This window comes from Molothrus aeneus, chromosome 7 (genome assembly GCF_037042795.1).
Source record: "Molothrus aeneus isolate 106 chromosome 7, BPBGC_Maene_1.0, whole genome shotgun sequence".
NCBI lineage: Eukaryota > Metazoa > Chordata > Aves > Passeriformes > Icteridae > Molothrus > Molothrus aeneus.
Window position 1 is genome coordinate 13,509,495 of NC_089652.1, and position 14,698 is coordinate 13,524,192.

Sequence of the window (14,698 nt, forward strand, 5' to 3'; positions counted from 1 at the left end):
AAGGGGGGAGGTGAAAGAAACAAAGATACAGAACAAGGGGATGGGGGGGAAAATGCATAAACAGGAAACAGGGAGGAAGAAAACCAGTGGAGTTAAAATCCATCATGGGATTAGCAGAGAGAGGGAGGGTGATTCCTGCCGGCTCAGGAGGTGCTGAGCCACGGGAGGGGTGCAGAGATGCTGCTGGGGGCCTGCTCCGTGCAGCAGACCGTGCAGGGGGGCAGTGGCACTGACACGGGGGAGGAAATACCCTGCATCTTCAGAGTTAATAAAGAAAGCTTTCAGACCTCAGCAAGCTGACTAAATTAGGCAGAATATAAAGGTGCTGTATTATTTCTCAATACAGCAGTGGTATGAAAGGAGGCAGTGGGTTCTTTTGAAGCAGCTGCTGTGTAATCCTGGGCTTTCAGGTATACTTCAACCAAATGCTCTCCCGGTTTCAGCAGGTTAACTTCATTAAAGGCTCCATCTACCACTTTAATGTTCACTGAAATCCCACTGGGTGGGTATATTAGGCAGAAATAACCCCCACAAGATGATTGCATGCTGTTGTTCGGCACAGTGAATGGACCTGGAGGAGAAAATGGAGGAGGGGAGGGGGGCACACAGTGAGTGACCCGGGCTGGAAGGACAGATCCTGAATTGCTGTAGTGTAGCAGCAGGCATGTCGCTTTGCTAAGGGCATCAGAAGCCACTGCAGCAAAACCCCAAGCCTGAAGGGAGCCATCCCTCCTGACCCCATCTCCACACATAACCTACTTGGTTCCTCTCTGCTTTGGCATGCTCCTTCCCCAAACACCCATTGGTCCCCCAGCTTCTGAGGAGGCTGATGGTTTCCACAACTTCTCCTCAGTTGCAAAGAGACCATGGAGCTGTAAAGGCCATCTGTTCCTCCAACAGACCTGGAAATTCAGTGGGCTTTGCTACTGTGAGCTTTGACTGGGGCTTGAGTATCTTACCCCACTGTAACTGTTGGGTGCAATTAAGACTCTTGAAAAATCAAAAAGTTTCTGGTGTGAGGTGACTCTATATGTTCACCTGCTAAAAGCACCCAAAATGGCCCACTGACTGTGGTTCCTACCCACAGAGCAGCACATGGGCATTCTGGAGAAGCTCCACTTGGACTGCACTCCAGTTAGGGTCAACAGCAAATTTTCCATAGACAGCATTAGAGGGGCAGATTTGTGGACCTCTACCCGCAAACCAAGGGCCTCATTTAATGTCTGCTGAAGCTGGTGCGAGTTCATCCATCACCTTCCCTGATGGCTGGATGTGACCCAAGTGGCTGAGCCCTGCAAAGCCAGCATGATGTCTTTTACTGTAAGTGCTGCCGTTGCCTTTGCTGGGCTGGCTTCCATGGTGTGTCACAGTCTTCAGTGAGCACTCACAGGGCTGTGTGCTCAGTGTTAGAAAGGGCCACCCCACCAGTCTTACTAAAACACCTCCTCAAAAATACACAAATTCTTAAACCAGCAAGTCACTTAGACACTGTCTGCCCCCCCTTTGCCTGAAACTTGGCAAAAAAAAAAAATTCTTAGCACAGAAGCTATTTCTCTTTTCATATAAACAAAATGCCATTACCATGCTTTGGCTGTTGGCTTGATAGATTCTGGCAAGAAAACACATGTGTGTATTTTAAAGGGATTTCTCTTTTTCTTATCATGGTTTAGCTTTTGACCTCACCCTTCTTCCCCCCCCTCCCTCCCTCCCTCCCCATCCCAGGCACATTCTGGAGTGACTTCAGTGGTGATACGTCACACAGCCCTCCCAGCAACTGGGGTTAGCAGTTAGCTCCCTCCAGCAGATAGCACATTTTTCTGGAGCACTGTCATGGGGGAAAGCCTTGAGCTGTGAAAGGTTTTCTTTCCCTTTTAATCTTTTATTTTCTTTGATGTTCGTTTTAAAATAAATTATTGTGCCTTGTATTTATTATAGTACCTGGCTGTGCAAGGACCAGGACCTCTCTTCTGTCCAAACACAGACTCAGAGACAGTTCTTGCCTCAAACAGTTTACAATCTGAAGAGACAAAGCAGACAAAAACCAAGAGCCAGATACAACATGGATGACAAGCTGGTGGATTACTTTAGCATTTAGTTACGTTGTAAACTGCTGAGGGCGAGATTGCCATTTGACTATGTCTGTGCAATATCAGAAGTAAGAACTTCTGATGCTGCTGAATTGTTGTTTGGAGATGGTTTTTAACACAGAACACTTAGGTGAGGATGTCAAGGGAACCATTGCTTTTTGCTTGACTTCACCTAGCATATGTCAGTGACCTCAAAAAGCAATCTCATAACAGAAAAAGCCGTGCATAATCTGCTAGTAAAAGACAGATCAGAACAGATCTAGAGGATCTCAGCTGATAGCTGTAAGCCATGCTGAGCTATGTTTTCACCACAGCCAAACACTCCTGTGTTTTGAGAGCATTTCAAAACATGTCTGGCACAGAATTTATGTACATACTTCCCCTCCTCCAAAGTTCTTAGTGGCACTATGGTCTTGCTGGAGACAGCTCAGCTGGATGTATCAGGCTGAAGATCATCTTCATAATCCTCCCTGCGACATAAGTGCACACCTCAAGTCAAACCTCGCATTTATGCCACTTCCTAGACAAGAAATCCATAATCTTGGGGGAGCCCTACTCTGCTTCCCTTCCCTTTCTGTGAATGTTTGGTGTCACAGTCATTACCCTTCCCTTCTAGGGATGGGGCTGTTTCCTTATCATTGCAGAGTAGATATTTTTTCCCAAGAGGGGTCACCTCTCTCTCCCCAGGATCCTTCACACAGACCCTATTGATTTTTTAGTGCAACTTCTTCTGGAAATCAATGGTGCTAAGGCTGCTTCACAGTCAATAGGGTGGCCATGAAGCCCATGCCTCAAATAACTGCACCAGATGGTCCTCCAGGGAATTGGGACTGCAGAACAACAGTCAGGAAGCAGGTAATTTTCTGTCCAGCTTCTACAGCAGGGCAGTGAAAACACTCTTGTGCTCAGCTGCCTTCACAGGACATTAGGAGCACGTGGCTCCTCTGTAAATTCAGGGTGTGCTTCTCAGAAGTTCAAACCTAGGGCCTAGCAGCAAGAATCTGCTGAAGAGAAAAGGCACCCTGAAATGAGAGGTGCTTTTGTGGCCATGCAGCTTCAGATTTGGAGAGTCAGTGGGGTCTTTTGGTCATTCTGAGCCAGACAAGTGACCCAAGAGCTACCCCAGTGTAACCCTGTGGGTAGTACCATACTTTGTTTCCTTTCCATGTCAGAAAAATGGGACAGCTGATACCTTTTTCCTCCCACCCCTTGTCTGACTTCTTTGCTTGATGTCGCACACCTGACTGGTCTCTCCCCATGCACAGCACAGTGGATCCAGTGGTTACTGTAATACAGACAATCCTCAGGTGCAGGCTTTTCTTTTGCCTCCTCAGTGTGCTGCATTTATCAGCATCAACCATGAGCCCAGCACAGTCAGGCTTCCCTTGCTCTCAGCACCTGAGAGCATTTGGGTTCACAAACCTTGCTATTAATAATACATTGTGCAAAGTTGGTACAGAGCTCAAAGTTTTCCATGTGTGTGCTGCAGTTTGATTTTAACTGTGGGTATCATTATCATCAAAGAGACTGAGGAATGGCAGCTTTTAGTTAAACAAATGGAAAGCTGTATTTAGTTTCTTTTGCCACATTGTGATAGGAAAGAATAAAGGCTTTTAAATATATTTTACAGCTGCTGTTTCTTAGGTTTTTCTATCTTACTATAATCTCTGTGGTTCTGACTGGGAAGTTGTTGCAAAAGCTTTTTGTTTTTAAGGTTCCTATTGAAACAATACATATTTATTGTCTCATTCCTGAGTTTTTTGTTGTGATGGGAATTTCAGAGTGGGGGTGGTGGAGGGACAAGCTGTAAAGCATCAACAGTTGAGAGAGGATGTTGTGGGTGACTAATGAGAGAGGGGGTCTAGATATCACACTGCTAGCAAAGTGTGAAGGAGAAGAGGTGTCTTCCTAGAGAGTGAGAATACAGCTGGCAGAGGACCCCATGACTCTTTGTAGGAAGTAGGGCAGAGGCAGAGCTGGGAAGGGGAGCTGAAAGTGCTCAGCAAGGAAGCCAAGTGAGAGCAGGGACAATGCTAGAAAAGAGCAGTATGAAACTGTAGTCTTTGATGAGAAGAGCTGGACTCCTCCTACTGTGGCCACCAGAAATGAAAATCAATGAAGCAATTAGTTGTGTGAGCAATGGAACAAATGAGTGCTGCTTTCCTAGAGGTGCTTAGCATGTGGCTGGATTCATGGATGTATAATAAAGGTCAAGCTCAGGCGTTTTCTGCCATGGTGGCACTAACATGGTCCCTTTATCTCCCCATCTGTTTTTAGAAATCTTGCTGGAGAATTGTATTTCTGATGAAATGGCTCAAAAGTTGCTGTGACAGCAGCAGAGAAACACATGGTCTTATACCACCTATAAGCCTCTTCCTTACACACTTAGCTAAATGTATATAGGTATATCCTAGCACTTGCAACACAGTGCTATCCCTAAGGGCTACAGGTAGTTTGGGAAAGCCATAGCGATTGCAATTACCCCATTTTACATGACCCAACACAGAAATACTAGACCCATTGCAAGCAGAGCAGAGGTCCCCATCCTCCTCATCACCACTCACCTCAATCTTAGGTGCTCTAGGAAATATTTTGGCCTTTCACCTGCTGAAAACATGAAAGCAGTGGCTTTCTCTTCCAAGTGCTCTGACATGTTTGAATCAAAGGTGCCTAGAGATGTCCATGAGAGATCCCTCCTTCTCTTGGCTCAGTCCCCCAGCACAGCCACAGGTGGCTGTCACCCAGTGGAGACTGGTTACAGCGTTGGTACCAAACAGAAGGTGAGCAGCAGAGAAGCCCCATCTGTTAAACACATGAAAGGTGAATTGACGTGAGTTCAAGCCAAGTAGTGAAATGTAGCTGTGAATCTGAAAACTTTGTTCCAAAGAAACAAAGCCCCACTTTAAAATAAGTCCAAAAAAATCCCATCCCGCTTCTATTGAAGTCAATGGCAAAATTCCCACTGCTTTAACCAGGAACAGAATCAGGCCACTTCCAGACAGATTTACAGCCAACACATGCTGTAACGCTTGCATACTGCATGTGCTTACTTCTATTTCCAGCCATGTTAAAAAATTATAGCAAATGCCTATGGATTTGTGTGTATGAGTTATTGTGCTGCTAATGAGAGGAAGAATTACCCGAACATGGTTTAGATGGTCATCCGTTGCCAGCACAGATGAAATTGCTGGGTCACCCACTGGCCTCATATTGCTGTTCATCCCATTAGCATTTCCATTAGAATTATTGCAAAATGTAACTATTTTTTTTTTTTTTTTTTTGGCGGATGTGGGGAGTGACACAGACTGTGTTTGCAATTAGTGCTGCTAAGGAATTAGAGCTGGAGCCGAAGGCACAGTCCTGTGCCACACTGCAGCCACTAACATGACACTGCTCTGACAGGAGCATTTCTGCTTAACTGGGGCAGTAGGAGAGCCTCTAAGTATAGAAACAGACATAAAATTACTCCTTCCAGCTGAAGGCCTCTACACATAATGCATACATGCTTGTGCACTAGAAAGCTTTGCCTAATTCATTCCCACATGCTCCTTGCTTTGAATCCATCTGAATCCATCCCTCATAAATGTTAAGAAGTTTGGAAAAAAAAGATCTGTGTGAGGTTTAGACTGCTAAGTGCTGCCTGCAACCAGTGGGTTTCCCAGAAGCTGCCGTTTGCCAGCCTCTTTGGTATCTAGACCCCATATTCTTTGAAGCTATCATTAAAAAAAAGAATAAAATCATCTCATGGCTGAAGCCTCCCTCCCCTCACTCCTCCCACTTGGACAAAAACACCATCTATTGTTTTCCTGTAATTGATCAAGCATAAACATTCAGCTCTACAGTTTTACGACTAATCACTCTACTTCTAAGACACGTGTTTGCAGCTATGCAAGGCACCAGCTGCTGTCATTCCAATGGATATTAATTTATATTGTCTCCCACTCCCATCCTCCCTGTGAGGAAGCACAAAGGGAATGGGGTGGTGGCGGGGGCTTTAGATGAAGACATCTGCTTGAAAGGCAGACAGTAGCCGTGCTGCCGAGATTGCACCTGGACTTTCACTGCAAAATCAGACACACTAGTTGCTTCCTAGCACTCCAGGCTTCGGTACTCACACAGGGCTTTGACTACCATTATTTACTTATTTACCTGTCTCCAAGGGAAATGAAATGTCTGGACAGAGGGAGTGAGGCAGATTTCAGAAGCAAAACAAAGCTGATTGAAATAAAATACTTCAGACGTGTGGTGCAGCAGCAGGGGGGGAAGGTGGGTGAGGAGGGGGAAGAGGAAAGCTGGAGCCTCTAATTTTGTCCCCTAAAAAGATTCTTTCATGATGGTTGGCTATCCTGAGTTCCTCCCTAGAGAGGCTAGCAAGTGTCCGTGCTCTTGTGCTGGACGAACTCACGATCTGCAGCCTTGGGAGGAGGAGGTGAAGGAGAAGAAGACTTGTTGGTTGTCCTCCTGTTAGACCCCACAGAGAAAAATGGAGCTCAACACGGGTGGCTTGGGCTGGTGACGCTGCAGCAGCACACAAATTGTGTTCCCCTTACCTGCCAGTCACCTTCCAATAACCAAACTAAAAAGCCTGGCACACAAATTCACAAGCTCTCCCTCTCTACAGTGTGATGGTCTCAGCCCTGCACACAGTGGGCACTTGGGAGGCTCCCAAGCCACCAGAGTCTGGCACAGATCTCCTAGGGACTGCTGCAGGCTGCTTCTCCTTCATCTGGCCCTGCTGGAGAAAGTCCTGTGCACAGGGACACACAGGGGGCAACGTGCCCTCGGAGAACAGCCTGTTCTGCTGAAGCATTCAGATGCCATCTCCCTGATAAAACAAAGCTGAGGGCTTGATTGTAGGGGATATGAAAGATTTCTTTCTCCTAAGAGCAGGGCTGTTTCCCAGTCGTGTTTGCTAATCAAATACCAATGTGACTGGGGTCACATTACACTATGGCTGTCAGCTCTAAGTGCATTCTGTATTTTTCATGTCCCATCCTGGTCTGCTGTGTTGTCTTGCTGTTTCACCCCAAGAGGCAGCACTAGAAGACTTTTCCTTGCTGATTGCTTTGTGATTTTGCTTGGACGCCCTGATTGAGGCTCGATCTGGTGCTGTCACATCCCATGCAAATGACTAAGGAAATGTTTATTAAGCAAAGTCGTTGGTTAAGCATTTAATGCAGCATTTAATTACACAAGAACTGAGGAACAGTAATGTGCTGTTCAGATGTGAGGTGCTGTTTGCCCATGTTTACTGCAGTAATTTTTCAAAATAGACAGCTCTTCTCAAACTGGAGACATATTTCATTCTCTTTAAGGAACTTTTACTCTTGTCTTGTGTTCACAGAGATATAAAAGTTTGGCATTCTTTTTTATAATGTCTGAGCTAGCAGGGTTTCTGAGACAAATCTAAAAATCCTTTCTTGTTATTACATTACATGCCTGAATTCCCACTGCTATATACCACAAGAAGTCATTTACCCTCTGTGAGTTGGTATAAAATACTACTTCTGGCACAGAATTCATATCTAGGCATGTTTTATTTTTGCCCAAGGTAAATGAGAATGTGGGTGCAGGTTGGAAAGGACAACTTTCTTCCCTGTTTTTTTCATTAACTTAAGCTGAACCTAGTGATTCTACTGGCAATCACCTTAGACCTGGTAGTTATGGGAGGTTACACAAGCATCTCTTTTTGCTTTGCAAAATTTTCTTTGCTCCCTGAGGTCATGGTTTCCCTCCTCTACTCTCTTTGCAGGCTTCCAGAGATCTCTGTTTCCCCAGGGGTGTGCTGGTTGCAGAGCACCAGCCACGTGAAGTATTAGTGTTCCCTTTACATATAGACCCTCAAATAAGTCAAAATATTTTGGGACAGAAAAGTTATTTGCAGCATCCCTGTTCCTTTGCCACAGCCACTGCGAGGAGCACTGACCGCTGTGCCATTAGACAGTTTTGATTGACAAGTCCCACTAAAAGACATGACTCCTCAAAGATGAAGGCAGGAAGTTACACATTTTAACAGACGCTCACCACCCCCTTCTTTTCTATAAACAGAGAAGACATCTCGGAGGGGCAGGCTGCAGATGGGATTGTTTGTCTCTTAGTGATACTCATATCCCAGGTTGAAGTTTCATGGGTAATTGTACCCAGGCCACTGGTAAGTCAATATCTCTGATGTGGCATCCATTTAAGGGACTGCTTTCTAGCTGCACTCTTGGGCAGAGACCTAAGGTCTTGTGGCAGATCAGGGAAGAGTCGTACCTTGTGGTCTCATGTTCCCTAAAACTCTTCTGCTGGATTTCCCAGCCTATTACCCACACTTTCTGTCAAGGTTGTCCAGGTTTCTAAGAGCTCTGAGCCAGATGATACTGGGATGATTTACTGAGGGTGTGAGATGACAAACAGACTGGCAAGCACTTCCTTGTGGCCTTGGCCACTCAGACAGCTTGAAAAGTGCTTGGGGTCTGAGAGAAGCTATGAAGCATGCACAGCACAACTTCCAGTGCTCCAGCCTATTCCATCTATGTCTGCACAGAAATTCTCACAGAGCATACATATCGAAGGGAGAAGTAGATTTTTTTCATATATTAAATAAACTCTTAGATATAACCTAGGACCAGAATCTTAGAGCTTGCCCACCCATTGATCTGTATACTGCATCTATGCAATACAACTCTGTGTAGAAACCTGTATTTGAAACAAGTTTTTTTTCTTTGCTTACCTTGCTTTTTGGAGTACCAGTGATTTTTTGTGTTCAGCCAGTGCTCCCCCCTATACGGGAGATCAGCAAGGGTCTCTCCCACTTGAAAGGGTTGTGTTGTGTTTATAAAGATCTTGGAGAACTCCAGTCTCCAAGTGCAAAATCATCTCTTTCTTGCTCTTACTTCCAAGCACTACAGCTCTGTGGGCCAAATACAAGTTACTTTTATGCATCAAACAGTCCAAGGGAAAGTAAAAGTATGGCTCAGATCTTCAAGCCCTTTTCTATACATACAGAGCCTTCCTGCTCTGGGGCTCTTCTGCAGGAGGGACTCATGTGGGTCAAGCTACTGGGGCACCGAGGTTTGGGGGCACCTGTCTTATGAAGGCACAGAACAGCTGTAAAACATCTACACTGAACACTTTATCCAGCCTCCATCCAGGACCATCAGTTCATCACAGGATGTACAGTTGCTGGCACCATTAAGAACCATCCCTTTAAATGCAGAGTCCCCAGGGTCTCTTATGGCAGGATGAAAGGGGGCAGCCCAACCTTCCAGGAGCCAGGAAAATCCCCAGGTGCCCATGACTATGGCCAGACTATCCAAGTATAAGTCCAGGAGAAATGGAACTGGAAAATTACCTTCTCTGCCCTTCTAACACTCTCCTGTCTTCCAACTGCTGCATCTCAGCATCCCTCTGCTTGCACCATGGCAAAAGGCATGCCATGAGACCAAGCCTCTTTCACTGGTTTATCCCAGACATGCAGATGAGCAAGGGGCAGAAGTAGAGCGATGTGCTGTGATGCTCAGCACTGAGAAGCTCAGAGTGGACATGGCCTTGCTGAAGCCAGGAGACATTACAAGGCAGGATCTGTCTCAGGAGGCTCCCACATTGCTTCCTAGACAGGGGTGAAAGACTGCAGAAAAGACAAGTGGAGGGCTGGGAGAGGGCTAGGCACTGTCCTGCAGTGGGACCACTGCCTGAACCTCTTCAGCCATGTTAGCTTATATGCTTGACCCTGGCTGATCAAAGCCTCAATAGGACATTGCCCTCATCTTCCTGCCCTGCCATTGCCAGCGGGAGCACAAGTTATTTGTCTTTTGTGTGTGAGGACCTCCTCCTGGGGACCTTGTCTTCCCTCTAATCAAATAATCAGATGTGTTTATTGTTGTGGAAATCATGCCCTCCCCTGAAATGCCTGACCAGCAACAGCTTCCTGACTTTGTCCAAAGGCCTGCTGCCTGGATCCCACCTCTCTCCTGGTGTGGCCTGGGGGCTGCATGGGGGCAGCCAGCCACTTGCTCAGCCAGTCCTGTGTGTGCTGTGTCTCTGACAGAGGGGACCTCTGAGGGGACCCCCGCAGACAAAAGTAAAAAGTCACCCACAGCAGGGTTACTCTCTCCATGACCAACCTCTGGCGGGGGGGGGAAATTGTCTACATCTCAAGAGGAGGTATGCATTTGGAGCAGATACTATGTCACTGGGACACATGAGTAAGGGGAGAGGATGTTCACAACCATGGAGCTTCCCCTGCCTGTGTGGAAGTTGCCTGAGGAGGCTGGAGATTCTCCTTACCAGCCCACAGTCATGGGGCATAACATGCCATCCATCCCCCGTGTCCCCAAGTGTGAGGAAAGTGTTTGCTCATGGCAACTGTACCCACCATGTGGGGCTGCCCCTGAGGCTGGCTGGCGCCGTGCCTGCGGGGCAGCAGCTCTGTGGGGCCATTGCCCACAGCTGCCCTGGGCCCTGGCTGTTGGTGGCCCTGCAGCCCGGCCCAGCCTCACCTCAGCCGGGCCTGCGCGGCCTCCTCGCCCACCTGCAGCCTTGGCTTCAGGGACACTGCCGGCACCTGCTGCTGAACTGTCTCCTCTCTCAGCCTCTCCTGCTCAGCCAACAATGGGCTTGATTTCTCTACTGACCCCCTTGCCCCCAACACACATCTCATAATGCATATTTTTAAACTCTGATCCCATATCCTGTCAGGAAAAGGAATGTCCTTACTGCACAGCACCAGCCTGAATTTTTGGGTGTTTTTTTTCTAGTTGAGTTCTTTTCCTGTGTTTACACTCTTACAGAGCAGAATTTATTAATTTGAGGATAAGGACAACTTAAAACACCTTGGCTTATGAAGGCTGACAGCAGGAGTAAAAGTAAACTGAGCCCATGCTCTGCTTAATAATCTTCCAGTGCTGACACAAAGTGCCAGGGCAGCTCCATGGGGCCTGGGACCCCAGCACGCAGCCCCTGGCAACCCCACTGCCCTCCCCTGCACACAGACCTGGCAGGAGCCTGCATGTTTGTCTGCCTGCCGCTGAATCACTGTCTCTGGAGCCTGCCTGCCCTGTACAGGCACCCACTCAATGTGCCTGTCTGTGCTTGGCAGCTGTTGGGCCTATTTTGTATTTTATATTTGCACCCTGACTGGTGTTCCGGCTTGTGAGCTGAGGCTCCTGATATAGGATGTGTGGGAGAAGGGCAAGAAAGGAGCAGAGTGAACTAATTGGAAATGTGCAGTTTTTAAATAAATAAAGGATTTCTTAAAAATAAAAAGTCTTAGCAAATTAAGGCAGACAAGCAGGTTACTTGGCAGCTAGAGGATAAACTTGAACATCCTGGGCACACAATGCATCAAAGCATTCCCCAATACAGAGAGCCCCAAGAGCTGCCCTCTGGGCTTGGTACCCAGACCCATTCCAGTGAGGGTGTTTGCAAATTGTGTTTTCATTCCTGCTCCTGAGAGCACACTGACAGCAGGGTGTGCCCAGGCCAGTGCTGTCCCCAGGCTCTCTCTGCATGGGGCTGCTGATGGGGGTATTTGTTGGCACTCTACACCTAAAGCACAAATCCAGCTGGACTCAAGCTCATTGAAGTCGGTGAGAGAACAAGTGCCTTTTGTTCAGCATAAACATCCAAGAGGAGACGTGTAACCAAACAGCCAAAACAAAAGCTACACTCCTTGAAACACTGCCCCAAACAACTACCCGTGTGTGCCAAGGGTTCCAATTGTTCTCCCAGAGTTTGCAGGGCCAGGGAGGACCTGAAACTCAGCTGGCAGACATGCTCCCCTCTCATCTCCAAGGCTGGGGTAGCATTAGCTGAATGTCACTGCTGCTGGCCAAACCCATGACTGATACAAACCATGTTACAGGGTGACTTGAATAATTTGCTGGCATCCCTGAGCAGGCCCCTGCCAGCAGGACAAAAAAGTCCTACAGAAAATCCACTGTGACAGAGTTGAGGCTGTGACAGTGAGCACCCTGACCACGCTTTGGGACCTGCTGGTTGCACCCTTGCTGACCCCTGTCCCCCTCTCACAGGAATCCTTGGGAGCAGCTGTCCTGAGCTGAGGAAGCCCAAGTACATGGAAACCTCAGTGTGCCCTCCATAACTGAGCCCATGACTGCCCTGCTTCCTGGGCACCCCTATTCCAGACCATCGAGGTGAGTGATGTGTGTGTTCCCCCTGACCTGGCAAGGGGTCCCAGGGCTTCCCTGCTGCCTCCATGTGCAAGTAATCCCCAGGAAGGGGAAAATTCACAACCTATGTGAAGCCTCAAGATTTCCCATCTTTTCCTAATGCTAAACACAGAACAAAATCCACAAGAGAGAGCCTAAAGAAATCAAACTTGGTGAATGTTGCCTCTGCTCTCAGGAAATTTGGCCAAAAGTAAATGTGCAGAGGAATGTAACCCTTGCAGAAGACGGTGCGTGACTTTTTAAATTCAAGCCCCTAATACACTGTGCTTTGGCTGTGACTTAGCATTTTTCTTTTTTTCTTTTCTTTTCTCTTCTCTTTTTTTTTTCCTTCCTCTTTCTTTTTTATCTTTTCTTTTCTCTTTTCTTTTCTTTTCTCTTTTTTCTTTTCTCTTCTCTTTTTTTCTTTTCTTCCTCTTCTCTTTCTTTTTTATTTTCTTTTTTCTTTCCCTTTTCTGTTTTGTAGCAACAGCAGCCTAACCGGTCTCCAACCCATCCTGACCCCCAGCCTGGTTCCCTCACTGCTCCATCCACTCTGTTGTGCCATCAAAGCAATCTGAGGAACTGAGTTGGGAAATGATCCATGTCAAAAAGAGCCCAGCAAAGAAAAAACAAATCAGTCTTTTTTTCAATAGCAGCTCAGTTTCCATTGTCCTTTCACAGCAATGAAAATCCCTACAACTGGGGAAGGAGAAAGGACATGGGGATGGGGTGGGACCAAGTGCTAGGAGGGAGGGATGGGGCAGGAGTGCATTAAATGCCCACTGGACTGAGGCCTTACTGTTCTCTTGCTATATATAAAGAAAAATAACTGGCCTGGAGGGCTTATTTTCAACAGAGAGGAGAGAGGCACAAAGAAGGAGGGTAGGAAAGACATTCTTCATGGTGAGGAGGATGTGTGCATGTGCCTCTGTGAAGAGGTAAGAAACACCCTTCTTGAACCTAACACTCCACTAACTGAATTAGTTGTGATTAATTTGGCTAAATGTGAATGCAGAGTGGAAACTGAGCTTGCTTAGAGTGCCTTTGATTTCCTCTGCTTGCCGAATTAACCAACAGACTGTCAGGCAGCTTCAGTCTTAAGAGCAGCCCCACAGCTCATACTCTGGTTTCAATGTCCTGGAAGTGCCACCCACCCTGCCCATCCTGGCTGGGCCTTGAGCGCTGTGGCTGCCCCATGGCCCTGGTGCCCACCCAGGAGCCCTCACCCACTGCAGCAGCCCTGCCAATCCTTTCCACACCTGGGGCAGGGGCTGCCCTGCAAACACAGCCCACCTCTGCAAATTGTCACTTACAGGGAGGCAGGCACTGGAGCGACAAGCAGCATGACGAAATGCTGCTCTGAGAGCTGCCTCCTCGTTTTGCTTGCAGGGCTCAGCCGCTCTGCACATCCAGCCACTCATGAACCAAGTGCTTACCATTTATACTGCCTTTCTCTCATACATACATTGCTGTAAATACTGACTCCTTCAGGGAGAGCCTAGAAATAAACTGTTAAAATAAACTTGCTTTTAGATCAAAAGCAACAATACCTAAGTGTGTGTACATATTCATATACATATACATTATGCATATCTATACCTAGGAGGAAGGGAAGGAAGGTTTATTTATTTTTATTTACCTATAAACAAATCTCTTCATATTTGCGCTGTTTTTTCTTCTCTTTTCATTCCTAGAAAAAATATGGCAAATCAAACCTCTTAACATCATAGCTTGATGGTTTGAAAATCTGGGTGGCAATTTTTAAGTTTTTTTTTCCTTTTGTACTCTGGATTGAAGGATGTGATGCATGGAAACTCCAGTTTAACAGAGCCTAGAGACTAAATCAGATTGTGTAGGTAAGGTTTTGGCTGAGAAGCAGACACTTCCTAGTCAGTACCAAGAATTCAGAGAAGAACAGGGTAGGTTTTAATGTAAGTTTACTTTCCTTGCCATGAATTTTAATGACAGTTTTCACGACTGCTTCTGCAATTCGTAAGAGAAAATTAAAAACCTACACCTTGAAACTTATACGACAAAGCTGCTAACATCTCGCAGCTTCTGGCATTATCTTTGAGAACCCTTCAGTCCTTTTTCTGTGCCACATTGTTTTCCACACAAATGTATTTTAAATATAAAACATTGAATGTTCATTGCTTCTTTATATCATTTGTATTCATTATCCACTAGAGGCAAAGGGCACAGCTTTATATAGAAGCCTCATTGAATGTCTCATTTTGCTATTTTACTGTACTGTACATATTTCCCAATAAATTATTTCTTTCAAATGCAGATATTCTTCTGGAAAAGCAAAGCATCCTCTGCACTGAGGTTTCCTTTTACCATGAGCACAGCCAACTCATCTGGCTTGGGTTAGTTTGTCAGGCATATTTTGGGAACAGTTTGAGAATTAATTCTCCTTTAAAGACTATAATCACCTTTTTGGCCCTTGAAACTGGT